Raw genomic sequence first — 25,308 nt, forward strand, 5'->3', positions numbered from 1 at the left:
TCAAGTGCAGGTGGAACATTTACTGAGATAAAACATATTCTAGACCCCAAAACAAATCCCAGTAATTTAAAAGGATTTGAATCACACAAAATGTTTTACTGACCACAATAAAATTTAATTAGAATCAATAATAGAAAGATCTCTGGAAAACCCAGAGGTTTATGGGAAAGATAATAGACCAAGTTACATGATTCCATTCTTAAGAAATTAGAAGAGAGGGCCTCCCTGGTGGTGCAAGGGGTAAAGCACAGCACTGTGAAGCTATCGCAGCCTCTGCAGCACGAGTTCAATCCCTGGCCGGCCAGCAAGCAACCCACATGGTGCAGCAGACCTCTCCTGACTCACCCGCTGCTCCTCTCAGCAGTGTGTTTCAGTCGTTCTGCCTGTTCTGTTCCCCACTCTGTCTCTGGTGAATCCTGTCACCACCACCACCCACACACACCTCTGGCCTGTACCCCAGTTCTTGTATGCATAAATAGATAAATCTTAAAAAAAAAGAAATTAGAAGAGTGCTGACACTAACTTCTTAAATTTTCATTATTTTTCATTCTTTTAGATGCCATGTTAATTTCTATTTTCCCATTCACATGCAGCAGCTGGTGGATGTAAGAATCAATTACTGCATGAACACCATTCTCTTTCTGACATTTGAGGGAGTTCATCATCTTCTATAGATGAAGTTGTAAAGGTTGGTTTGTGATCAAGTTTGAGATGTAGGACCAGAAGTTTTTCAAAGAAGAAAAAATATGTATGCTAAATTCTACTGATTTTTATAGATTCATGCAAATATTTGGTTAGAATAATTCTGTGTGAGCTATGGTCTCAAAAAGCAAACCAGACTTTATTCTGATAGCTTATTGACCCAATGAGAGACTAAATTCAAAATGATCTGTTCTGTTATAGTAAAGTCTTTCCATTATGACCTTTAACTAGTTGTTAATAACATAGAAGTATATTTGTCAGGATAAGACAGGCTGTGCTGACAGAATAAGTAGTCCCAAGTTTTCAGAAGTTTCTTATAATAGAGGTTTATTATTGCTCATGTCACAATCAGGCCAGGTAGCACTCCCACAGACAGTTATCTCAGGAATCCAGGCTGTTCCCTCCTCGGTGTTCCAACATCTTGCATCTGCAAGGTCACTCTGGCATTACCTATGTGAAGTTGGGGAAGAAAAGACAAAGAGTGTAAGACACTATTATGAATTCTAGGAATCAAGTCTGGAAGTGGTTCTTTATTTTTGTCTAAGAATCATTGACCCAGTCACACAGTCACCAAACTCCGTGGGCAGTTGGAAAATTCAGACAAGCACTCAGATGTAGAAGGGCACTTATAGTCTCTGCCGAACACCTGCCTCTATGTTAGTTTTTGCATTTGTGCTGGAGACCTGTATCTTGGTTGATCAGATGTGACTGAGGACACTTGCTGATAGCTTTGAAACACTCTTTAACTCTTTTCATCCATTGTTGCTATTAAGAAATAGAACTGTTGCTGTCTTTAATATGTGTGTGTGCAAGCACACACACACACACATAGGTTCTCTCTAAGACCATTTTTTAAAAAGATTTATTTATTTATGCATACATGAACTGAGGTATAGGCCAGAGGTGTGGGGGGTGAGAGGATTCACCAGAGACAGAGTGGGGAACAAAACAGGCAGATTGACTGAAATACATTGCTGAGGGGAGCAGTGGGTGAGTCAGGAGAGGTCTGCTGCACCATGTGTGTTGCTCCCTGGCCAGGGATCGAACTCATGCTGCAGTGGCTGTGGATAGCTTCATTGGTTGTGTCTTAACCCCTTGTGCCACCAGGGAGACCCCCCTAAGACCATCTTAAAAACACCCAAGACTGAGAGGGAGGCAGACCCACAGTGTGCATTACTGGGGCATACATCTTATAAAATCTTGCATTAACTTTTTTCATAACATGGCTTATAGGTAATTTGAACCTGAATCATCTTAATTCAAATTGTTAAATCTAAATGTGCCAAAAAGGTACATTTCAGGGAACCACCTCTGACCTGTTAAATCAGAATCTATCTTGATGGAATTCAGGATTCTGCATCTTAAGAAGCTTCCTAAATTACTCTTTTATGCACTAGTACTTAGAACCACTACCTTCCAAGAATAACTGAAATATCTTCCTCTTGAAAGTTCAGTCTACCTATGATTATAATCTCAGATATGAAAACCAATTTCACTTTTCTTTTCTAAATGAGAAAAGCCAAAAAGAAAAAAAATGTAGGATTTAAATTGTCACAGTGTTAGCTGGAAGAGATGATGTCATGACCCAGATAATCAAGGCCAGAAGAAAGAGATAGTGAGACAAGTTAAAAACCTGGACACCAAAACTCCGAAATTTTTTTGTGTGTATAAGTACGTGTGTGTGTATAAACCTCATCTTTACCATTCCCTTTCTTATCACATTTTCTAACTCAATGCTCCCTTGCCCTGAGTGTCTATTGAAGAAAAGCCACTTGCCAACCTAGACTTCTTGCTAGTGTAAAATGACATAGTAACATGCTCACCACATCCTTTAGAAAATTCAGTAGGATAATGCATGTGAAATGTTTAACTCATTCCTGACATGGGGCAGGCTAAATCAATGCTAGTAGTACTCAAAATCAAACATAAACACTGACAAACACATGGGGTTTCTGGGCTCTAAAATTAAACCTCCAGTGGACCAAGAAGTTGAAGACCCTGAGGTGTCCATAAACAAGAACAGTTGTGAATGGATGGATCATATAAGTCACCCCAATGGGTATAACATAGCCCCCAACAGGAAATGAGCTAGGAATGGCAGGCCACCCAAAAACACCCTCTCTCATGGAGTATTGCCAGGGTAATAGATACGTAGCCCAACTCCACCACTACCACCCAACACACCTTCTCAGAGAAGGATTTAAATCAAATGTAAATCAATAAGTAACCTACATTGCCTTTTATAGGCATGGTCTTGGAGGCTTCTCAAACAACAAACCTTACCCATCAGTTCAGAAAATGACAGGGTTCAATGTAACAGACCTATCTGCCCCCTCACAGGGATGTGGTCATGGAGAAAGAGAAAAAGAGGAGAAGGAAGTGGGACATCTAAAATGCCTGCAACCACAGGAAGAATCTCACTGAGATATTTTGCATGAGCTACTGTGAATTTAAATGAGAATGTCTAACTGAATCAGCATTCCTTTAAATTTTGGTATGTTAGATCTGAGCAAAGTTAAAAAGAAGATTATTGCTAATGCTGAAAATATCTGCAATATTTTAATTAGCAATAATCTCACCTAGGACAAACCTCATTTGCTGTGAAACTGCCAACACACAAAATTATTTGAAATAATTTAAAAGGTTTCTTTCTGTTTGTATGTGTATTTGGGTTACAACATAATATTTTTCTTTTTATAGTGGATTTTAGTGGAAAAGTTTGAACATGTGTACCAGAAAACTAACTGATGTGGAATAGAGAGTTTCAATCTAAGCTCTATCACTTGCAAATTTTATGACTTCTGACAAGCTTCAATTTCCTTGGCTATAAAATGGACTTAATACCACAATTGTTGAGGAGTAAAATGGGATCATGTATACAAAGCCCCTCAACAGAGTGTCTGCCACAAAAATAGTTACCTAATAGATGTCAACTTCCTTCTCCTCTCCGCTTAAGGTATTATGTATATAAATATCAATAGACTCAGGTACAACAGCAACAATTATTTAAACTTCCTTGACCTCAGTTTTCCCATTCTGAAATTAAAAGTTTGAACTAGATGGACTGCTGCTTTATCTGTTCTACAACTACCTTTTTGAATTAAAATGGTCATTGTATAAATGCATCAGAAAAGATTCTCATTGAAAACGTATTGTAAATCTCAATGACAGATTTTTTTTTAAGATTTATTTTTTTTATTTATGAATATAAGAACTGGGGTGTAGTTCAGAGGGATGGGGAGTGAGAAGATTCACCAGAAACAGAGTGGGGAGCAGAACAGGTGGATCTACTGAAATACACTGCTGAGGGGAGCAGCAGGCGAGAGAGGAGAGGTCTGCTGAGCCATATATGTCCCTGGCCAGGGATCAAACTCGTGCTGCAGTGGTTCAAGATAGCTTGATAATGCTGAGACTTTAACCCCTGCGCCACCAGGAAGGCTCTGCACCAACATTTTTGATGGCATGGAGGATGGGATTGTGTAGAAAATTCTAAGTTACAGAAAAGCATTAGATCAGAGTTTAATTAGAAATGATTCTCTTTCATTTATATTATAAAATAATAATTAATTGATGGCATCAATTAATACTGATAAAATACAGTATTAGCTATGAATTTAGCAAACTGTATTAGTGCTGACTGTGTGTTGGCCAGGTATAGTATGAAGAGTTTTACATGGTTTACCTCCATTTCATCTTCACTGAGATTCTATACAGCAAGTACTTTTATTTACAAATGAGGAAATTGAGACCCAGAAAAACTAATACTTCTGGGATTTTGCCCTTAGTAAGTGGTGGAGGCAGAATTCAAACTCAGGCAGTTCAACCCCTGGTGGTGCAAGGGTTAAAGATAGCACTATCATGCTGTCTTTATCAGCTGCTGCAGCAGGAGTTTGATTCCCTGGCTGGTCAGGGAGCTGAACCACATGGAGCAACAGACCTCTCTTGTCTCACCCGCTGAAAGATGAAAGAAATATTTTAAATAGAATAATCAATTTAAATGAATTTCTCAAAAGTATTTTTTAAGTAGGCTTAACTCAGGTGACAGGTTATAGGAACTGTTGCTTTCAAAAAATGTAAATCTTATGTTGTGCTTTCTCTCATCAAACGGACTTGAATATTTTCTCTTTTTTTTTTGGTATGTTGCAATTTATTGCTGAAGAAAGCAGTTTGATAGAGTGGAAACAGATCAATACTTCAGTTATGTCTTTTAAATCTGCAATCTGTTGTTTTAAAATTTAAAAATTATCCATGTAAAACACTTAATATAGCATCTAGCACATAGGAAGTGTGAAAATAACCTTACCTGAGATGATGATGAGGGTGATTCCTAGCATTTTAGATATTAGTAAACCATTTAATCTTTCTGGACCTCAGTCATCTCATTTATAAAAGATGGGTGATGCCTAGTTCACAAGGTGATTGTAATAATCAAACATAATTATGTTTGTGAAAATATTTTGCAAGCAGAAAGGAACTGTAGATGTTTTAGTTATTATTATTGATACTTGTTTTCTCTTCAGAAAAAGTACTTAGACATAAATAAATGTTCTAGAGTCTAGTTCTAATATGGTTCACAAATATTTTCCAGTCTGCTGGCTTTATGCTGCTTCCTAGGAGCCCAGCATTCTGCTGCAGCTACTGCTTCTTCTGCCACCTCCAGAGCATTAGTGAGTTGCCTTGCTGTGCTGGGACTGCAGTCCCCCTCTGTTCCAGTGTGGGGGTCATCATAGGAGAAGTCTGAAGAGAGAGTAGATGCATCACCAAATCAATTATCAGAAAAAATTACAACAAATTGGGCCTCCCCGGTGGCGCAGCGGTTGAGCGCTGGGTTGCGAAGCTGCTCGCGGCCTCTGCGGCGCCGGTTCGATCCCTGGCTGCTCCCCGGCCACCAGAGGAGGGTCCCGCATGGCGCGCAGACCTCTTCCTGCCGCCCGCTGCTCCCCTCAGCAGTGTACTTCGGTCCTTCTGCCTGTTCTGCTCCCTGCTCTGGCTGTGGTGAATTCTCTCACCATCCCGCGCTTCTGACTGTACCCAGTGCATGTATAAACAAAACAAACAAACAAACAAATAAATAAATAAAACATGCCTCTATTTAAAAAAAAAAAAAAAGAAAAAATTACAACAAATTGACACGCACATAGGCAAAACAAGTAGAAGAGATTGCACCATGCATACAAAGTCAATTATTTCCATCTAAACTTTATTTTTTAAAAAGATTTATTTATTTATGCATAAAAGAACTGGGGGGGGGCTCCTTTGTGGCGCAAGGAGTTAAGCACAGCAGTGCAAAGTTATCCGCAGCCTCTGCAGCACGTTTGATCCCCAGCCAGGGAGCTACCCACATAGCACAGAGACCTCTCTTGTCCAGACTGCTGCTCCCCTCAGCAGTGTATTTCAGTAAATCTGCCTGTTCTGCTCCCCACTCTGTCTCTCGTGAATCCTCTCTCTCTCACCCTTCCCCCCCACACCTCTGGCTTACAACCCAGTTCTTGTATGCATAAATAAATAAATCTTTAAAAAAAAATGAACTGGGGTACAGGCCAGAGATTTTGGGGGTGATAGGATTCACCAGAGACAGAGTGGGGTGCAGAACAGGTGGATTGACTGAAATACACTATTGAGGGGAACAGAGGGTGAGACAGGAGAGGTCTTCTGTGCCATGTGGGTAGCTCCCAGGCTGGCCGGGGATTGAACTTGTGCTGCAGAGGCTGTGGACAGCTTCACCATGCCATGCTTAACCCCTTGTGCCACCAGGGAGGCCCTCTATCTAAACTTTGAACTGTCAAAGTTAGAAAACATAAATCAATACTTCAGCAATGCATGTATTCAGAAGATGTTGTTTCACAAAAGCTAGGCTAAATCTTAAAATTCTTTCCCATATGTTATTCTCTCACTGATGCCAAAGGATGTGTTCTCTGTCAGGAGGTAAAGTGAGGTGAAGATCAGTCCCTCCAAGAGAAAGTGGGTTAGAGTTGGTAGGCCTGGGTCTTCACCTGGAGTACTGCCAAAGTGCTCAGTCATAAGGGAAATCTATGGCTTGCAGAGCCATAATTATGTCTATATTTTGTCTAAATCGGTGGCTGCTATGTTTGAGAGCCAGGAAGCTATACCACAGTCATCTTCCAAGTTTGAAGATATATGGTAATTAATGTCATCAACATGCCCAAGTGCAAATCAGGAAAGGATTGATGCATTATTCAGAAATGTTAGTGCTATTTTCAGCAAAACTATCTTTCCTCAGTATCTAAATCATGTCAGAGGATAAAAATAGCAAGCAGACATGAGATCATAGTGCAAGCTTTTACTTAATCAGCATAATATAAAATCACAATTCTAAAATGATCAATTTGCAGTAATGCTGGCAGATAAATAAAGGAGGATTTTTTTTTTTATTACCCTGAGACTTGAACCCCTGCACCACCAAGGAGGCCCCTGAATGTCTTTTTTTTTTTTAAGTTTTTTTTTAAGATTTTTTTTAATATAAATTTGATTTTTATATTCCCAATACAATTGCGACCCCCTTATTTTGACCCCAATCCCTCCCCTCCCTGCCACCCACCCCCCATACAGTGTCTCTGGTTCATAGTTGTTTGTTGATTTTGATTTTTTCTTTCTTAATAGTTATTCTTTTTCCTGGTCCCTTATTTAAGTTTTCTAGATTCCTGCTATGAGTGAGACCATCCGGTATTTTTCTTTTTCTTTCTGGCTTATTTCGCTGAGCATGATCCCTTCCAGCGCCATCCATGTTGCTGTAAATTGCATATGTTTATCTTTTTTGAATGCTGAGTAATATTCCATGGAGTATATGTACCACATCTTCTTGATCCAGTCATCTATTTTTGGGCATTTGGGTTGTTTCCAAAGCTTAGCTATTGTAAACAGTGCTGCTATAAACATAGGGGTGCAGGTGCTCTTTGGAATTGATGTTTCTGTGTCTAAAGGAGGATTTTTAATAGGCATGCTATAAAATATCAAGAGAACATTATCAATAATTTTAATATTAAATCTGAATTACAAATTTGAATGATGAAAAAAGTCTCAGAAAATAAGAAAACAAACTTTTTTGTATTACAGGTAGAGCAGTTTTAAAGTTTAACCAGATTTCTGATTAGTCCCTGTAAAGATGAAAATGTTAAAATAGATTTTAAGAAACATCATTCAATGTGCAAGTGAATGATAGCATGGGACCCTACCTAATAAGTCACTTCATTAATTTATGTGGGATATATTTTGCAGAAAATACAAGTCTTCATTTAGATTCTCTGAGCTTCTTTCATGAATGAGGGTGACAATTGATGCAATTATTCTTCAGATCCTCTCTTGTGGATTTGTAACATTGGGTTCTCCATCAAGTTCTTGTACTGAAGCTTATGCAGGGCCTCCCTGGTGATGCAAGGGGTTAAAGACAGCACTATGAAGTTATCAGCAGGTACTGCAGCACGAGCTCCCCAGTGATCCCCGGTCAGGGAGCTACCCACATGGTGCAGCAGACCTCTCCTGTGTCACACACTGCTCCCCTCAGCAGTGTATTTTCAGTCAGTCTGCCTGTTCTGTTCCCCACTCTGTCTCTACGTGAATCCTATCAGCCTCCGCAACTCTGACTTACACCCCAGTTCTTGTATGCATAAATAAATAAATCTTAAAAAAAAAAAAAACCTGAAGCTTATGCAAACCCTTGGGCTTTCCTCTAAGGAAAGTCTTTTTTTTGTAATTTTATGTATTTTTTACATCATTTTTCATTTTTTCACAATGTATGCATTTTCATCTTGATTATAGTCCCCATACAATTCCCACCCGCCTTGTTTTGATCCTACTCCCTTCTCTCCCTGTCACCCCCACCATAGTGTGTCTCTGGTTAATAGTTGCTTGTTGATTTTGATCTTTACTTTATTATGATTAGTCTTTTCCTGGTCCCTTATTTAGGTTTTCTGAATTCCTGCTATGAGTGAGACCATCTGGTATTTTTCTTTTTCTTTCTGGCTTATTTCGCTGAGCATGATCCCTTCCAGCTCCATCCATGTTGCTGCAAATTGCATGTGTTTATCTTTTTTGAATGCTGAGTAATATTCTGTGGTGTATATGTACCACATCTTCTTGATCCAGTCATCTACTTTTGGGCATTTGTGTTGTTTCCATAGCTTAGCTATTGTAAATAGTGCTGCAATAAACATAGGGGTGCAGGTGCCCTTTTGAATTAATGTTTTTGTGTCCTTTGGGTAATCCCTAGGAGTGGAATTGCTGGATCATATGGAAGCTCCATCTTTACCATAAGGAAAGTCTTTCTGCTATGTCTACTGACATAGACAAGAGAATTGTCCAGATACTTAATTTCCTTAAGATTTGCTTTTACTTTTGCCCCTTACTTATGGATAAATAAAGCATATAGCTCTTTAATCAATTATAACAACTACAGTTTAGACCCTGCACAGAAGTCTTGATTTAGAGATAACTGTGATAAGATACCTGCTAAATGTTCAATTGAAGAAATGACTTTGAAGATCTAAGGAGCACATTAAGTTTCTGGGCCTCTGGAAACTTGTTTTATCCTTATGGAATTTGGAGAGACAAAGTCTACTCCAACTAATAATATCAAACTTCACTGAGAAATTAATATTTGCTTGGCACTAAGAGCTTTTAAAAATGTATTAAATTTATCTAATTCTCACAAAAGCCCTATGAGAAATCATTATTTTTATTCCCATTTCAGCAATGAGGAAACTGAGCCACAGAGAGATTAAGTGCCATGCCCAACAGCTGATCTTGTGGGTGGTGTACTCAAGATCCAAATCCAGGCAAAATGGGTGAGAAAAAAACCATGTCTGGCTTAGTCTAGAGAAATCTACAAAATATACTTGTGTTGCTTTCATTTTTTGGTTCTATTTTATGTTCCTAACTTGTTTTTCCTTTCTTCTATGCACTAATTCCAATATTTTGATTATAAGTGTTTTTAAATGATGTCCCAGCAGTTTCTTCTTAATCAGTCCAGTTCATAAATAAACAAAATGTCAATTATGACCTTTCCTAAAATATTATGTTTAACTGTAATCATCATCAATAATATGTATATTTGTTCATAATAATTTACATTGTAGCTGAAAGTATCAAAATTTAGTCAACTTTGAATGAAGTATGAAATGAAATTGAATGGAATTTGGCCAATTTGGTACCAGATAAAGCTAAAAGTTATGTCATAAATTAAAATTAAAAGTCAATGTCTTGTCTTTTCTTTTTTTTTTTTAAATTGATGAAATTTTGAATCTATTTTTTTTTAAGATTTATTTATTTATACAAGAGCTGGGGTACAGGCCAGAGGCGCAGGAGAGTGAGAGAAAGATTCACCAGAGACAGAGTGGGGAGCAGAACAGGCAGATGGACCAAAAGCACTGCTGAGGGGAGCAGCAGGTGAGACAGGAGAGGTCTGCTGCGCCATGTGAGCAGCTCCCTGGTCAGTGGGAATCAAACCAGCGCACTGCAGAGGCTGTGGACATCTTCACAGCACCGCGCTCTACCAGCTGCACCACTGTGAAGGCCCACTTGTCTTTTCTTTTTCCAGCAAGGTGACTGAAGTTGTGAAGGCAGCAAAAGGTTTGGGTCACCATGAGAAGTCACAGGTCAGCAGATCTACTGGTCAAAGACTCAGAAAAAAGGAGTATGAGACAAGATGGCAAGAGAAGGAAATGACTAGTGTGGTTCAGGATTGGCTACATTGACCAAATGAGCAAATAAATGGGGGAGAAATGAGATCGGAGTTTCATACTGCTAGAAAAGACATTTAAACTATGGAAAATGATTAGGCTTAGAAAGAACCTTGATATGGTGCATTAGAATCAGAATAACAAGGTGAACTCATGACTTTACAATAAATATATACAAAGAGAATAATTATAGATGTCTATACACATACATATGTATCCTCGCTCTGTCCACCAGCAAAGCCTAGAAGCACTGATATTCTGTAGTAATGAGTACACCCACTTTCCTATAAACTGGAAATTATTTTAGAATAGATTGTTTTAAAAGTGTTTTCATTACATTGTTAGAAACAAGAGAATTTGGTGAAAACAAACGCTCTGCCAACCACATTGCCACAATTGTTTTTCTACATAAGTAGTCAGTAGCTCATGGACACTTCCTACCATGGAAAGTAATATCAAGTTATATTTGTTTTTCTGTGTTTACTTTTTGACATAAATCTCTAACTTTGAGTCAAATGATGTGTTTGATGTTGAAAGACAATGCAAAAATTGTAATTATCCATCTATAAAAACACTTTTCTCTATGAAAATACTGTTTTTATTGGTTTATGTGGTGCCATCTTAAAACATATAAACTCATGGCATAGAACACAAAAAGACCCTTTTACAACAAGTGATTTTGCAGAGTTTAGACATAACAAGTGAAACCACTGTCCAAATACATGATGTGAACCTGTTGTTTTTTCTGACAGGATAGCTTTGCTTACACTCATTTTATGATCTGTTTTCTCCTATTTTATTTCCTTATAATGTTTTGACTACCCTTCCTAGAATTTTACTCATGCATTTATTTATCCATTCACCCTTTCACTTAGTGAATCACTAATAAGTCCACAGCAACTTGGAAATATATCAGATCCATCGCACAATATGTTTGCTGTAGGGCCTCCCCTGGTAGCACAGGCGGTTGAGCGCTGCGCTGTGAAGCTGCCTGCAGCCTCTGCAGTGCCAGTTTGATCCTGGCCACTCAGCAAGGGTCCCACATGGCGCAGCAGACCTCTCCTGTCTCGCCCGCTGCTCCCCTCAGCAGTGTATTTCGTCAGTTTGCCCATTCTGTTTCCCGCTCTGGCTCTGGTGAATCCTCCTACCCTCCCACGCATCTGGCCTGTACCCTGGTTCTTGTATAAATAAATCTTTAAAAAAATAAATAAAAATAAATAAATAAATCTGACTGTAAAACTGAGACTACTAGAAGAGGAAGGGGAGGAGGAGAGGAAAGAGAGGGACTATGGTAGAGGACTGTGGGTGCCTGCGAAGTGTGGTAACAAAATCTGAAGAGATGGAATTATATAGTTCTGAACCATACACAAGTATTGTAAACCAAGTTTACTCTAATTTTAAAAATTTTTTTAAAAATAAGAAGGAGGGCCTCATCGGTGGGGCAGCAGGTTGAACGCCGCTATGTGAAGCTGTCTGCAGCCTTTGCAGCACCGGTTTGATTCCCAGCCAGCCAGGGAGATTCCCACATGGTGAAGCTGACTTATCCTATCTCACCCGCTGCTCCCCTCAGCAGTGTGTTTTGGTCGTCTGCCTGTTCTGCTCCCCGCCCTGTCTCTGGTGAATCCTCTCACCCTCCCGCATCTCCAACCTGGACCCCAGCTCTTATATAAAAAATAAATAAATCTTTTTAAAAAAATAAAAATAAGGAGGAATCTGACCATTTATAGTGTCAGACCTCTCCCAGCCCTCCAACTCCCTCCATACCCACCTAGCCCATGGTGAGACACATCAGCTCACATCTCTGCATACAACTGTAGTTGGGTAGAGGAGAAAACCTGATGACAGCTGGTACATCAGTCTGCAAGTTTGGCAAAGTGCTGGTGATCTCTTGGGATCTAGTGTATTCTGGAAAATGAGTAAAAACAAGACTATCGCAGGGGCTGCTCCTAGTGGCAGGTAAAATTTTGGCCCCTGATCTTTACCTACTGGTGTTACACTTATAAATATGTTTCCTTGCATGGCACAAAGGACTTCGTTGATGTAATTAAGGCAATGAATCAGTTGACCTTTTAAACTAGGGAGATTATATTGGATTACTAGGATGGGTCCAAGACAACCATCTGAGCCCCTGAAATCATACAAGGGAAGCAAAGAAAATCAAAGGAAGAGAAACACTGAATGCACTTATCATGTCTTGAAGATGAAGGAAAACAAGAGAAGAAAATAGGAACAAAGTCTGATACTGTAGGGAACTAAATTCTGCTAGCCACCTGCATGAGCTTGAAATTGAATATACCTCCAGAGCTGCTAGGAAAGTAGACCTCCTGTGGACACCTTGATTTTTACTTCAAAGGTCATGAATGAAAATATAAGTGCACAGCTGAAGAGAACACAAGGCCCCCAAACTTTTAAAGGGTGAATGTTCTATAATAGGGTCTGAGCATCCATACACAGAAATGCAAAGCAAACAGGCTCTGTATGAATGATATTTAACAGAATGGGGGGGAGGGGAAAGAGAGAGAGAGAGGAAAAGAAGAAGAAGAGGAGGAGGAGGAGCAGGAAGAGAGGAGAGGGAGGAGAAAGAGAAGATAAATCAAGCTATTCCCAATAAAACTCTAAAAATTACCCATCCCCTGTGGATCACTCAACCTAAAGCGAGGCAACTGAAATCTTGTCACAAGTCTAAGGTATCTTCTGATAGAAAATCCTGAGAAAGGAGTTAGGCAGGTCCCAGAGAGCTGGGACAGAAGGAAAGATTAAAATGTACCAGATAATTCACCATAAGGTCAAGATAATGGCTGCCAATGTTTCTGCCAAGGACTAGATGTAGCCTTCCAGCATATCTCTCACCCAAGAGTCTCTTCCAAGTGTCTCTCCTCCAAGTGTATTTTCCCAAGTGCCTCCTTCAAGTGTCTCCCCTCCTCCTTTATTCACCTCAATTTATATATCCACCTTGCTTCCTCCCAGCTGCCCTCATTCAGGAAGTCTGGTTCATGGCCCGCTGGGAGTTGTAGTCCAACGCAACCTCACATAAGTGAGGGCAGGACGAAAGGACTCCTTTCACTGTGCTGTGATTCTCCTCCCCCTTTCACAGAGATGCATCTGTAACAGAAATCCAGCCATGCCTAAGCAACTGCAACATGATAATTGGGTATTTTTTTTTACGATGTATTTATTTATTTATACAAGCACTGGGTACAGTCAGAAGCATGGGAGGGTGGGAGAATTCACCAGAGTCAGAGAAGGGAGCAGAACAGGCAGACTGACAAAATAAACTGCTGAGGGGAGCAGTGGGCACATCAGAGAGGTCTGCGCGCCATGTGGGACCCTCGCTGGCCAGCCTGGGATCGAAGCAGTGCTGCAGAGGCTGCGGGAAGCTTTGCAGCCCAGCGCTCAACCACTGTGCCACCAGGGGAGTCCCAATAATTGGGTATTTTTTTTAAAAATTAAGCTCATAAAATTTGTTGCATAATAATATAAATCAAATATACTAAATACTGATGTTGTCATCTTATGTCGTAAGAGATAATGAAATAATTAGTCCTAAGAACAAGATCATATGTTACTAATTCAATCTAAAACTTTATCAGAAAAAAATAGCACTAATGCTTTCCTTCATGGGCTCACATTCCCAGCTAGTCTGCATCTAGGGTAGAACCAATGAACTAAGTTCTAGCCTAAAAGATGTGGGCAAAAGAGATGAATGTACTTGTAAGCCTAGTGGTAAATTGTCCCATGAAACCTTTCAGTTTCTCTCTCTCCTCTTTTTCATACCTGCTCTTTTTCATACCTCTCTCCTCTTTTTCATACCTGCTGACAGTAAAGGAATCTACGGTAGCAAAGTCAGAAGGTAGTAAAATTGACGTAAGATAAAACACTATATTTTATTTTCTGCTGTCATCAATATTTAGCACCAAATCAATAGGAAAGATACACTCTCATTATAAAACAGCAGCCCTTAAGACAGAACAGCTGGCAACCCCTTATCCTTTTTCATTCCACCTGTATTATTGAGGCCTTTCTCATGGACTGGTGCTAATATGAAAACAAGAAATAAGAACCATTGTACTAAGTGGAAATCTCAAATGACTAATGAAATGGTAAGCGAATAGTGTTCCTGTACATTTCACCAGGAACATATTTCCATGAAGACTTTGAAACTTACGATGGAAAGACAATCACTTGTTCAGCCCCTTCCGGAATCTTGGTAAGGTCCCTAATGATTTATTTTAAATGGCCATAAGAGTTTGTGAAATCTTCAAAAAGTAAAAACTTGTAAGCACAATAAGTGAAGGCCTGTGTCCTTACATTCCCTGATACTGGAGTGGCCACAGGCACTTTCGGAATCTCATTAAAGTGAAAGGTGAAACAGGGATACATTCAGTTTGAGTTGAGTGGGATGTATTTATGTGGTTCACAGTCATTTCCGTGTACAGTGAAGTTATTGCTAGCTGTCCCGGTGTAGAACCAGCTTCCAGGAATACCCTTTCCACCCACTGAATCAACTTACCTGGCATCAGGAAGTTTCAGGGACAGAGCAGTTTCAAGAAATGAACCTCTCATATTGAAAGTGACAGAGGAAACATCAATGAAAGACAAAGTTTGAAATGTGTGGAAACAGAAGCTAGTTTGTAAAAGTCTTTCAACATCAGGCATGCAAAATGGTAGTGGAAGATTCCATTCTCATCTATATCTTGTCAAACAGAAGTTCAATGACGCAGCATATGCAATAATAAAAACACAATACATTATTTTGTCTTTCTTAATGAAAATGGCATTATTGTTAAAGCTCAATTGGACAAAATTTAGTTTAGTTTTTTATAAAAGCAGAGAGAAATCACAACTCCTGATTTGGTTTTATATAAAGCATAGCTTCTTTTATAATTTAAATTTATTTAATAATTAAACAAAAATTAAAATTAATTGGCTATATATAACAGAAACAATAATGAAGAAAACAAAATAAATTGAAATTAAATAATATTGAGGATGAAACTATAAAATGTTTTTAAAAGCATACTAAAAACTATCATTAATTAAAAGTGATAGATTTCAAATAGAAGTAACTAATAGACACTTACATTGTATGAAAATCTAAATAATGAGGAATACTGAATCATCAGAAAATGTTTTCAATTTTCTTTTTGCTGATTTGACATCTATAAATACATAGCAATAAATCAATATAATGAGGAAATAGACACCAAAGTAGTTAATGTGTCACCAATTCAGAGTATTTATGATGATCTCTACATGAGGAAATTGTTAATGTACTGAAATCTTTACCCTCATAAATGAGAGAATTTGAAATGCATTTTTCCAAATTCAACGTTATTAATTGAACTAATATTATTAATTGAATTGTGCCCCCTCTAAATTCATTTATAATTGGGTTGAACTGAAGGAGATAATGTTAAGCAAAATATGTCAGAAGGAGAAAGAAATATCATGGTTACTTATATCTGGAATATAAAGAAACAAAGCAATGGGACAATCAAAACAAAAACAAACTCTAGAAAATCTGACTTTAAAGCTAAGGCTGCCAGAAAGGAAGAGTGGGTAGAAAAGAAAGGTAGGTAGGGCCTCCCTGGTGGCGCAGCAGTTGAGAGCTGGCCTGCGAAGCTGCCTGCAGCCTCTACAGCCCCAGTTTGATCCGTGGTGGCCAGGCGAGGGTCCCACGTGGCGCGCAGACCTCTCCTGCTGCCTGCCGCTCCCCTCAGCAGTGTACCTCTTCGTCAGTCTGCCTGTTCTGTTCCCTGCTCTGGCTCTGTTGAATTCTTTCACCCTTTGGCGCTTCTGACTGTACCCAGCGCTTGTATAAATAAATACATAAATCTTGAAAAAAAAAAAAAAGTCTCCCTTAAAAAACAAAATAGTCTCACTAAAAAAAAAAAAAGAGAAGAAAAGAAAGGTAGGTAGAGGCCCAGTGGGCTATGTTGGAGGACTGTGGGGCCTTGATGGTGAGCATGGTGTGGTAGCATTCCCCTGCAGAGGTGGGATCTGATATTTCTGAATCATATGAAGTGTTGTAAACCACTTTGTTGTTTTTATTTAATTCATGTTACAACCCTAATGTCCAGTACCTCAGAATGTCACTGTATTTGGAGACAGGGCTTGTAAAGATATAATTAAGTTAAACTAGGGGTTATTGGAATGGATTAAGAAGATGTGGTATATACACACAGTGGAATACGACTCTGATCAAAAAAGATAGACTCACATCCTTTCCAGCAAAATGGGTGAAGCTTAAAGAGATTATGCTAAGCAAAATAAGGCATAGGAAAAAGAAAAGTATCCAATGGATTCACTTACAGGTAGACTAGGGAATCCTAACAAAGGGTCAGGAAAAGTCAAAACTTGCAAGCTAACATTAAATCGGAGGCATCCAGCAGAGGAGGGGGAAGGAGAGGACTCAAAATAAGGGAGGGAAGAGCACGAGGGGCTCTGGTGATGGATCAATGGGTGCCATGGTGGTGGGACAACCACAGGAAGTACACCTGAGGAGAGAAATCAAATACTGTCCAAAAATTAGTAACAATATAAAAAATTTTTAATTAAAATAGGGAAAAAAATAGGGTTTATTGGGATGGGCCCTAATCCGCTATGATTGGTGTCCTAAAAAAAAAAAGAGGCCATTTGGACACACACACCACCCATGGAGAGGCAACCCCATGAGACACAACAAGAAAGTGGTCATCTGTGAGCCAAGAAGACAGGCCTTAGAAGAAAGCAGAGCTGCCAGGCCCTTGATCTCAGACTCCCAACCTCTAGAACTGGGAGAAAACGGATTTCTGTCGTCTAAGTCATCCAGTGTGTGTGTGTAGTTATGGCAGCCCTGGCAAACTGAAACAGACACAATCCAAAATTTTTATCTAACATTTTGCAGAACCAAGTTGTGAAGCCAGAAGGAACTTTTTGCAACTTTCATCAATAAAAACTATACTTCAATCAACTATACAAAAAAACAGCTCAATGAGTGATTCTATTCACTCTAAACATAAATCAGAGAATACGAACCTGATAAATGTGGAGTAGAACACATTAAAACTTCAAGTTAGGGAGTTAATTAATAGAAATATTTTTCTGGACTTTTTATTCATGAGATTTGTCAGCTCTTTTAAATTTATAATTTGTTGTGCTTTGTTTTCTCATTCTACAAACCTATTTTCTTATCTAATTTTACATTATTTTTTTAAAGAACTCACTTGTCTTCCTTCTCAATAACAAATATATCTCTTCTTTTCATTCTCCAGTAAAACTATATTCCCAAATTTGTCAAGCAAAAAAGTTTCCTAAACTTTCCTCATAACTCCCTGGGTATTCTGATTTAATAAGTTCTGCTTGAGATACAAGTGATTGTACTTTTGAAAAATTCCACAAGTAATTCTCATATTTTAGGCCACTTGCTTTACAAAGGGCGGGCTGTCACTTTTCATGGGGTGTGAAATCAACCATGAAGTTTCGCAGCATCAATTGCAGGACTACAAATAACCTGAAACCATTTAAGTCAAAAAAAAAAAAAAGAAAAGAAAAGAAAAAGAAAAAGAAAAAGAATGGCCTGCAGTTTAATTATAAACAGCCTATCTTGATTATGCCCTTAATGATAGTTTTATTTCATGACTTCAAGAAAAATCTTCCTCAGCCTTCTTGGAGAAGCTCATGAAACTTTTTTTTTAAGCAATTGGGGTTTGTGTGTGTGCGTGTGTGTGTGTTCAAATGCTGGAAATACTAAAATAGCGTAGAAAGAGGAGGAAAGGCAACCTGAGATTTTAAAAAAAATGTTATATTGTGGAATGTGGTAGGGAAAGGAAATAGGAGTTTGGAAAAATTTCCTTCCATGCAAGCAAGTTTCTATCCGTGTACTTCAGAAGGAAGTAATAACCGCAGTCGAAAGAATATGGTACGAAAGCAAACTATGTGACATCTGTAAGGCACAAAGACTGTGTTCTTTCTACTCAAAATAAAATGCTTAGGTTATGTTGTCTGGCAAAGTCCACTGGGAGTTTGTAATGTGTTTGTACCTGGATATCTTTATTTCCTGGAGCCCCTAAAAATAAAAGAACATAGACTATGTGACATTTAGATTTAGTCATCAACTAACCCTGAACTATTTTCACTAAGAACCTGTTGCACTGTAATTTGGGCAACAATGAATCATGTTTTCTGCTAGCCTTGGTGAACTGATAACCATGAACTTGGAAGCCCTGGAAAATTCAAGGTAGCCATTTTTTCAAAGCATTTTAATAAGAAATTTTTCAAATGACAGATCAGTAAGAGGTTCTACACTTTTCTCTGAGGAAAAAAAAAGTGTTTTCTGTTTTCTAGTTTCATTACTGTGAGTGATATTAGGCCTTGTTTTATTAATTGCATTGGCACATACTGAAATATTGGAAATAAGCAAAAGCCTTGAGTACTAGGATCAGACTGTGTCTGACAATGCAGCTCTCCACTTATTAGCTGCATGAACCTGTGCCTTCATTTGCAAATCCCCATTTGTAAGTGCAGATACTAATGACTATGACTCACGGACATATTGTGAACATTAAATTACATGACACATACAAAATGTTAAAATAATTCCTGGCATATATTAAGTATTCAATATGTTCATTTTAAACATACATAGAAATGGTAAAGACTTCAGCCCATTCATCCAACGTTTTTGTCCAGTTTCCAACATATTGGAAACAACGTCAGGAAAATAGAGCTATTATTAAGGAAGATCAAAAAGTGATTTTTAGAATAGACTCTGATTGAGTCCAAGTTGAAGCATTGAAGATTCTGACATTTCATTTAAAACTTCTACCATTATTTTTCTAAAAACCTCCTAGTTTTTTAAATTAAATTTTACTGAGAACTTTGTTTATTACACTGTTTAAATTTTATAACCTGAGATTATTTGAGCTACCTAAGTATAACCAAACTAGGAATCACTGTTGTATGGAAACAGTGGAACTGAGGGAAGGGTAGATGTTAAAGCAAAATTGGAAATTTTTTTTTAAGTCCAAATGTCCACACTCCTTTCTACTGCTTTTCTAGGTTAAGAGCCACTGATATAATGGAAGGCAGAGAAACAGCCTAATAGATGAAATGTTGTAAGTAGAATGGCAGTAGCCCCAAGTTCTCCAACTTTGGAGTTGAATTAACTATTTCATTAATTTATAAACTAAATAATGCAAGTCACATTCTGCACATGATAGAAAGTTCAGAGCCCATGCCAATGTTTCTGTGATTTGCTGTAAAAGGGGCTTGCTTTCTCCTAGATTTTTGTCTTCTATAGAATTCTGAATCCCCACTCACTCTCTCCCTCCCCCAGGTTTTCCCTCTGAATATCAGTAGCCATCCCTGCACTTGATATCTCTAATTTAAACCCAAATACCACTAACATCCATCACTTCAACTCCTGGTTTTCTCTCTCCTTTATTCTGCTTCATTTTTTTCCCTAAAATCTATCATCATCTGGAAAATTATATATCAATTCTGAGGATAGATACTTGGTCTGTTTTGTTTGCAGCTATAATCCTAGTTAGTTTTGTTTTGTTTGTTTGTTTAGTAGTGTGCAAGACTTTGGCTTTATTTATTGGCAGTTTTACAAATGGTAAATATATAATAAATAAATGTGCATAATATTTTATTTATTTGGACATCAGAATTCTTTATAATTAGCTTATGGCTTTGACTAAGTGCCATTTTTTGAAGGAGTAGATGAAAAAGTACTGCATAGTTCAGAACTGTATTTCTTTAGCGGATAGGCTTGACTTACTTTTTATCAACCTATTTAAGAGATAAATTTCACATAGCTATTGTAAAATTTAGAATATATTTTCCATTTTAAATAGTCAAATGCTCTATACATTTATAGAACTACTTCATTATTTTTCTAGATCATTCAAAATATATCCCTAGTTCTATACCCTAAACAGTAGGAGGTCAGTAAATCCATGTGTAATAAATGGGTGATTGAATAAAGACTTTCGTTATTATTGATTGATTGATATCTGTGGCAGATTTTTACTGCGGATTTTATATAATGAAGGTTACTTACACAAGAACTCAGAACAGGAGACAACTTAAAATGGACTCCTAATCACCTCATTTTTCTATCTCTGTTTTCCTCTTGGATCATGCCCCCCAGGTGCTGGGGGGAAATGATGTCCTGAACCAACTCCACAAGCAGGTTTTATAGGCCCTACCCCCACCCCAGACAAAAGAGATCCAAGACACCAAGGACTACACATCCCATAATGTCATCACCACTGAAGGGAGGATACTGGGAACTGAGGGTGGAGTTAAGCAGCCAGGCTTGATATATAACCAGACATGTGTGTCTTGGGGGAGCCCTTGGTTTTTCACCAGATTTCAGCGTGCTATTAGTGTTCCAGCTCAGCAGAACTGGTAGGATGCATTCACCAATTTCTCTCTCTCTTTTTTTCCTCCCTGACTTATTCCTTTCTTCATTTCCACCTTTTATAAATAAACCCTCTATTAACCTTTGTATGTGTACCTGTGGATGAGTCTCATTATAAGTTCCTTTTAAGCACCATGTGAGGATCTACAGTCAGGCCAACACATTTCACATTGGGGTTGCCCTGTAACACAGGACAGGGGATTTCTCCCAAACCTTTCTTTTTATGCCTTGTTCTTGACTTTCTTGGGGTGTCTTTCCCCTTCTGTTTCAGACTCCATCCTGTCTCCTTTCCTGTCCCAGAGTCTGGACTCTTCTTGTTCTCAATACTGATCAACCATGAACTTCCCTGCACAATCAAAAATCTAGTTGTGAGTTTCTAATATGCTTAAAATTTGATTACTAGTAATCCTTGGTCTGTGACACACTCTCATCCTTGGTCCAGGCATAAATTTTATTAGTTTACTTACATATTTATTTGTTAGATAAATGACAGTATGCACCATCCGGCATGAAAAAGAGATTGTATTTCTCACGTCTACCATGTTCTCCCCTACCCTGTACTATGCTTCTGGAGCCAGTTTTTCAACAGCAAATTGACATATGAAACAAACACACCGGAGAAACCAAAAATCACATTTGCGCTTATGGTAGCCAGTGCCATAGGGAAGCCCAATTTCCCCATGGGGCTGACTAACCACGATGGCTCTCTCCTAAATCACGTTGGACGCCAAATCTGTTATAGGACAGGGAGAGGGGCAGCCCAAACCCCGCAAACCTGCCTATTCTACATGGGTTCTGCCATTCGCCGCATCAACACAAAACACATGAGACTTTAATGGGAAGGGGACCACCCTGTTACAGAAGCAACTATCTTGCAACTTCTGTTTTCCCTTTGCCATTTAGAACAATAGTTTTACCATAATATAAATATTTTTTAAAAAGCATGGTGGGAAGTTTTAGTAGCTTTCAATATTTTTGTTCTTAAGAGAAGTATGATAGATCCATTCTTGGGAGACTCACTTTATGCTCAAATTTTATTTCTAGAATACATTTACATTCACTTTTTTTGCACTAAAATATTTCACTAGGTAAATGCACCACAGTTTGTCTTTTCTAGTTGATGTCGTTTTTTGGAGTCTGTGGGTTTGGAGAGCGGGATCCTTGGGTTCACTCCAGGAAAGGTTTCACCAGAGCGCCCCTTTCAGCAACACGCGGCTAGTTTCTTCATGAGACAAAGACGTTAGTCATATTTAAAGGGCAGGTTTATTAGGGAAAGGGAGAGAAGAGTAAAAGACACAAGCGGGCAGGAAGAGGTGCCCCTTTGTGGGGGTAGCCTTAGGTTTTATAATCTTCATTTGGTAGGGAGGGGCTCATCTTTGTGAGTTGTCAGCTGGTTGTTGATTTGGGACAACTCTGTAGAATTTGAAAGGGATTAGAGATTCTACAATGGGCTCAATCTCCATATCTTTACCCTTGGATCTGTGTGCTAGACACTCCCTACAGCAGTCTGATATCTGCTTGGATCTTATGCTTTGTAATCTAGGTGTTGGTCTTAAGGATCTTGGTTTCTATAACTGGGTCAATGGCTATGCTAATCCCTTCTACCCCACCTCCAGCTCTTGGCATTGTGTGAGGTTTCTGGTCTTGTGGAGCCAGGTTTCTGGTCTTGCGGAGCCTTCTTTCCAGTTTTTCTATTCTTATCCTCCATCACAGTGTCATTGGGCATATGGATTTTCCCTACTTAAACAGAAATGACTATATGAACACTCTCGTTTGCATGTTTCCTAATGTATAGGAGCAAGAATTTTTTTTTTTGCATCTATATTTAGGAGTAGAATTCCATTCCATCATAGGGGATATGAATTTCTAACCTAAAAGATAATGCCAATTTGTTTCCCAACATAGTTGGAACCAATTTGTACTTTCTTCAGTAAAAAATAAACTAGTCCATTGACCCACACCCTCTCCAGTATGTGATGGTATTGAACTTCTTCAATTTCCTCATTTATTAGGCTTTAAATGATATCTTATTGTGCTCTTCTTAATAGCCTAAAAATATCTTTTATATGTTTTTGCTACCATATTTTTGCCAAGATGTTGCAAATATTTTGTCTCAGTTTATCATTTTCTCACTTGTTTAAAGATAGTTCTCGGTATGCAAACATTTCAAATTTACTGTATGAGAGAAATCTGCTATCATGGGTTTTCGGGGGAAGGGAGGCTTGAAAAACAGTGAAAAGGAAAATCTTTCCAATGAGTCGTTCCAGGCTGTGTACCTGATCATCTGCTGTGTGAGCAGAGAGAAGTAGCCCAAGACCTCAGCACATTTGGACTCATGGACAGTGGCAAATGTTTAACCAGTTGGTCAGGGACAGTATTGGTTTCCTAGAGTTTCCATACAAATTGCCACAAATTAGACGTTTTAAATTTATTCTCTCATAGCTCAAGGAAGGCAGAAACCAAGATTTTGGCAGGGTTTGTTTTGTTGGAAGTTCTGAAAAAGTCATCCCAAACCTTTCTCCTAGCTTCTGACAGCTGCTAGCAATCCTTAGCATCCTTTAAATCTCTAGATTTTTCACTCTAATCTCTGCCTCTATCATCACACTGCCTTCTCTGTGTGTCTCCAATATCCTCCCTTATTCTTACAAGAACACCAGCCATTGAATTTAGGGTCCACACTAAATCCAGGATGATTTCATTTTAAGATTTTTAATTAGGGGTCTCCCCGGTGGCGCAAGGGGTTAAGACGTAACCTATGAAGCTATCCACAGCCACGGCAGTACGAGTTCGATCCTGGCTAGGGAAGTGACCCGCATGGCAAAGCAGGCCTCTCCTGTCTCACCCGCTGCTCCCCTCAGCAGTGTTTTCAGTCGATCTGCCTGTTCTGTTCCCCCCTCTGCCTCTGGTGAATCCTCTCATCCCCCCACACCTCTGGCCTGTACCCCAGTTCTTATATGCATAAATAAATGAATCTTTAAAAAAAAGATTTTTAACTAATTATAATCTATAAAGACACTTTCCAAATAAAGTCATATTCTGAGATTCCAGGTAGATATAAATTAGGGTAACTTTGTTCTATTACTATACGGGCCTGAGAGAAAGATTGGAATAGAAGGGGGAAATGAAGTCTTGGAAACAGGCATGTAATTGACATTAGAAAATAAGCATGAAGTATGAAGGGTTTCGTAACACACAACACCCACCCAAGAGTGCCAACATGGAAGGGGCACCAAAGGACCAGCTAGATAAAAATTACTCAGCCAGTTGATAGTAGTCATTCTATGCCATCAGTCACCCTCTGCTAGTGTTGGGGGAAAGGATGTCCTGAACAAAATCCACAAATAAGTTTTATGGGCCCCACCCCCACCCCAGACCAAAGAGATCCAAGACACCAAGGACTACAAATCCCATAATGTCATCACCACCAAAGGGAGGATACTGGGAACTGAGGGTGGAGTTAAGCAGCCAGGTTTGGTATATAACCAGACATATGGGCCTTGGAATTCTTGGTTTTTCACCAGCTTTCAGCATGCTATTGGGGTTCCAGCTCAGTGGAACTGGTAGGACACATTCACTAATTTATCTCCCTCTCTTTCTCCCTGAGTTATTCATTTATTCATTTCCCCTTTTTAGAAATAAACCCTTTATTACCCTATTTGTGTGTACCTACAGTTCAGTCGCTTAAGTCCCTTTTAAGCATGTGAGTGAGGACCCACAGTCAGGCCAACCCATATCACATTGGGGTTGCCCTATAACACTAGCACAATGGACAAGTAGATGAAGTGGCTTTGCCATAGAGAGGAGCTATGCATGTGCCCAACATAGGCTCCTCATCAACTACATGATTTAGGAATTACTCCTGCCAAATGTACAACCTGCAAGCAAGAGAGACCAATGCTGAGTGCACCATCTAACATCACACTCACTGCATCTTGCTTTCCTTATTCAGCAGTAATTTGTGGACACTCCTGAAAATCATGTGGATTAGACCAAATTCATTATTTTTAATGATCACATAATATTCCATGGCATTCCAAACTTTTCCTGCCATGGTCTCCTTTCATATTATATAATCCTATAAAATTTCTTGTGCCGTGGGAATATGGGTCAAGTAGCCAAGAACAATAGATCATGGGGACACCTGAGAAGCTCCCGTCTAACTAGATTCCCCCCAAACAACACACTTCCTCTCCTTCTGCTCCAATTTCACATTGTACATCCAACTTCAACAGTTCAGAGAGGAATTAAATTTCTGTAAGTGATAAGTTTAATCCTGGGAACTGAGGATTAAATTTATTTTTAAAACCTATTTTTAGTCACAGGCTAATAATGCTACTTTTCTTTCAAATAAATGATGAAACAGAAATCCTTTGAACAACTTTCCAGGAGACTTGGCAGTAAGATAAGAGTGCTAAAAGTGCTAGCTGCAAGAGCATTCTCAGAGCAACAGCAAATAGAAGGTCAAAGCAAGTGCACAAAATTCCAATGTGAAATTTCATATAG

General features: G+C 38.8%; 1 protein-coding gene across 1 annotated transcript in view; it reads right to left on the reverse strand.

Moving 5' to 3' along the window:
* The window catches only part of DSPP (dentin sialophosphoprotein), a gene marked incomplete at both ends in the record, with an annotated part of 36,128 nt that overhangs the window by 10,524 nt on the left and 296 nt on the right, over positions 1-25,308 (reverse strand). The gene's annotated exons all lie outside the window — the stretch shown is intronic.

The sequence above is a fragment of the Talpa europaea genome (genome assembly GCF_964194135.1).
Source record: "Talpa europaea genome assembly, chromosome: 5".
Lineage (NCBI taxonomy): Eukaryota > Metazoa > Chordata > Mammalia > Eulipotyphla > Talpidae > Talpa > Talpa europaea.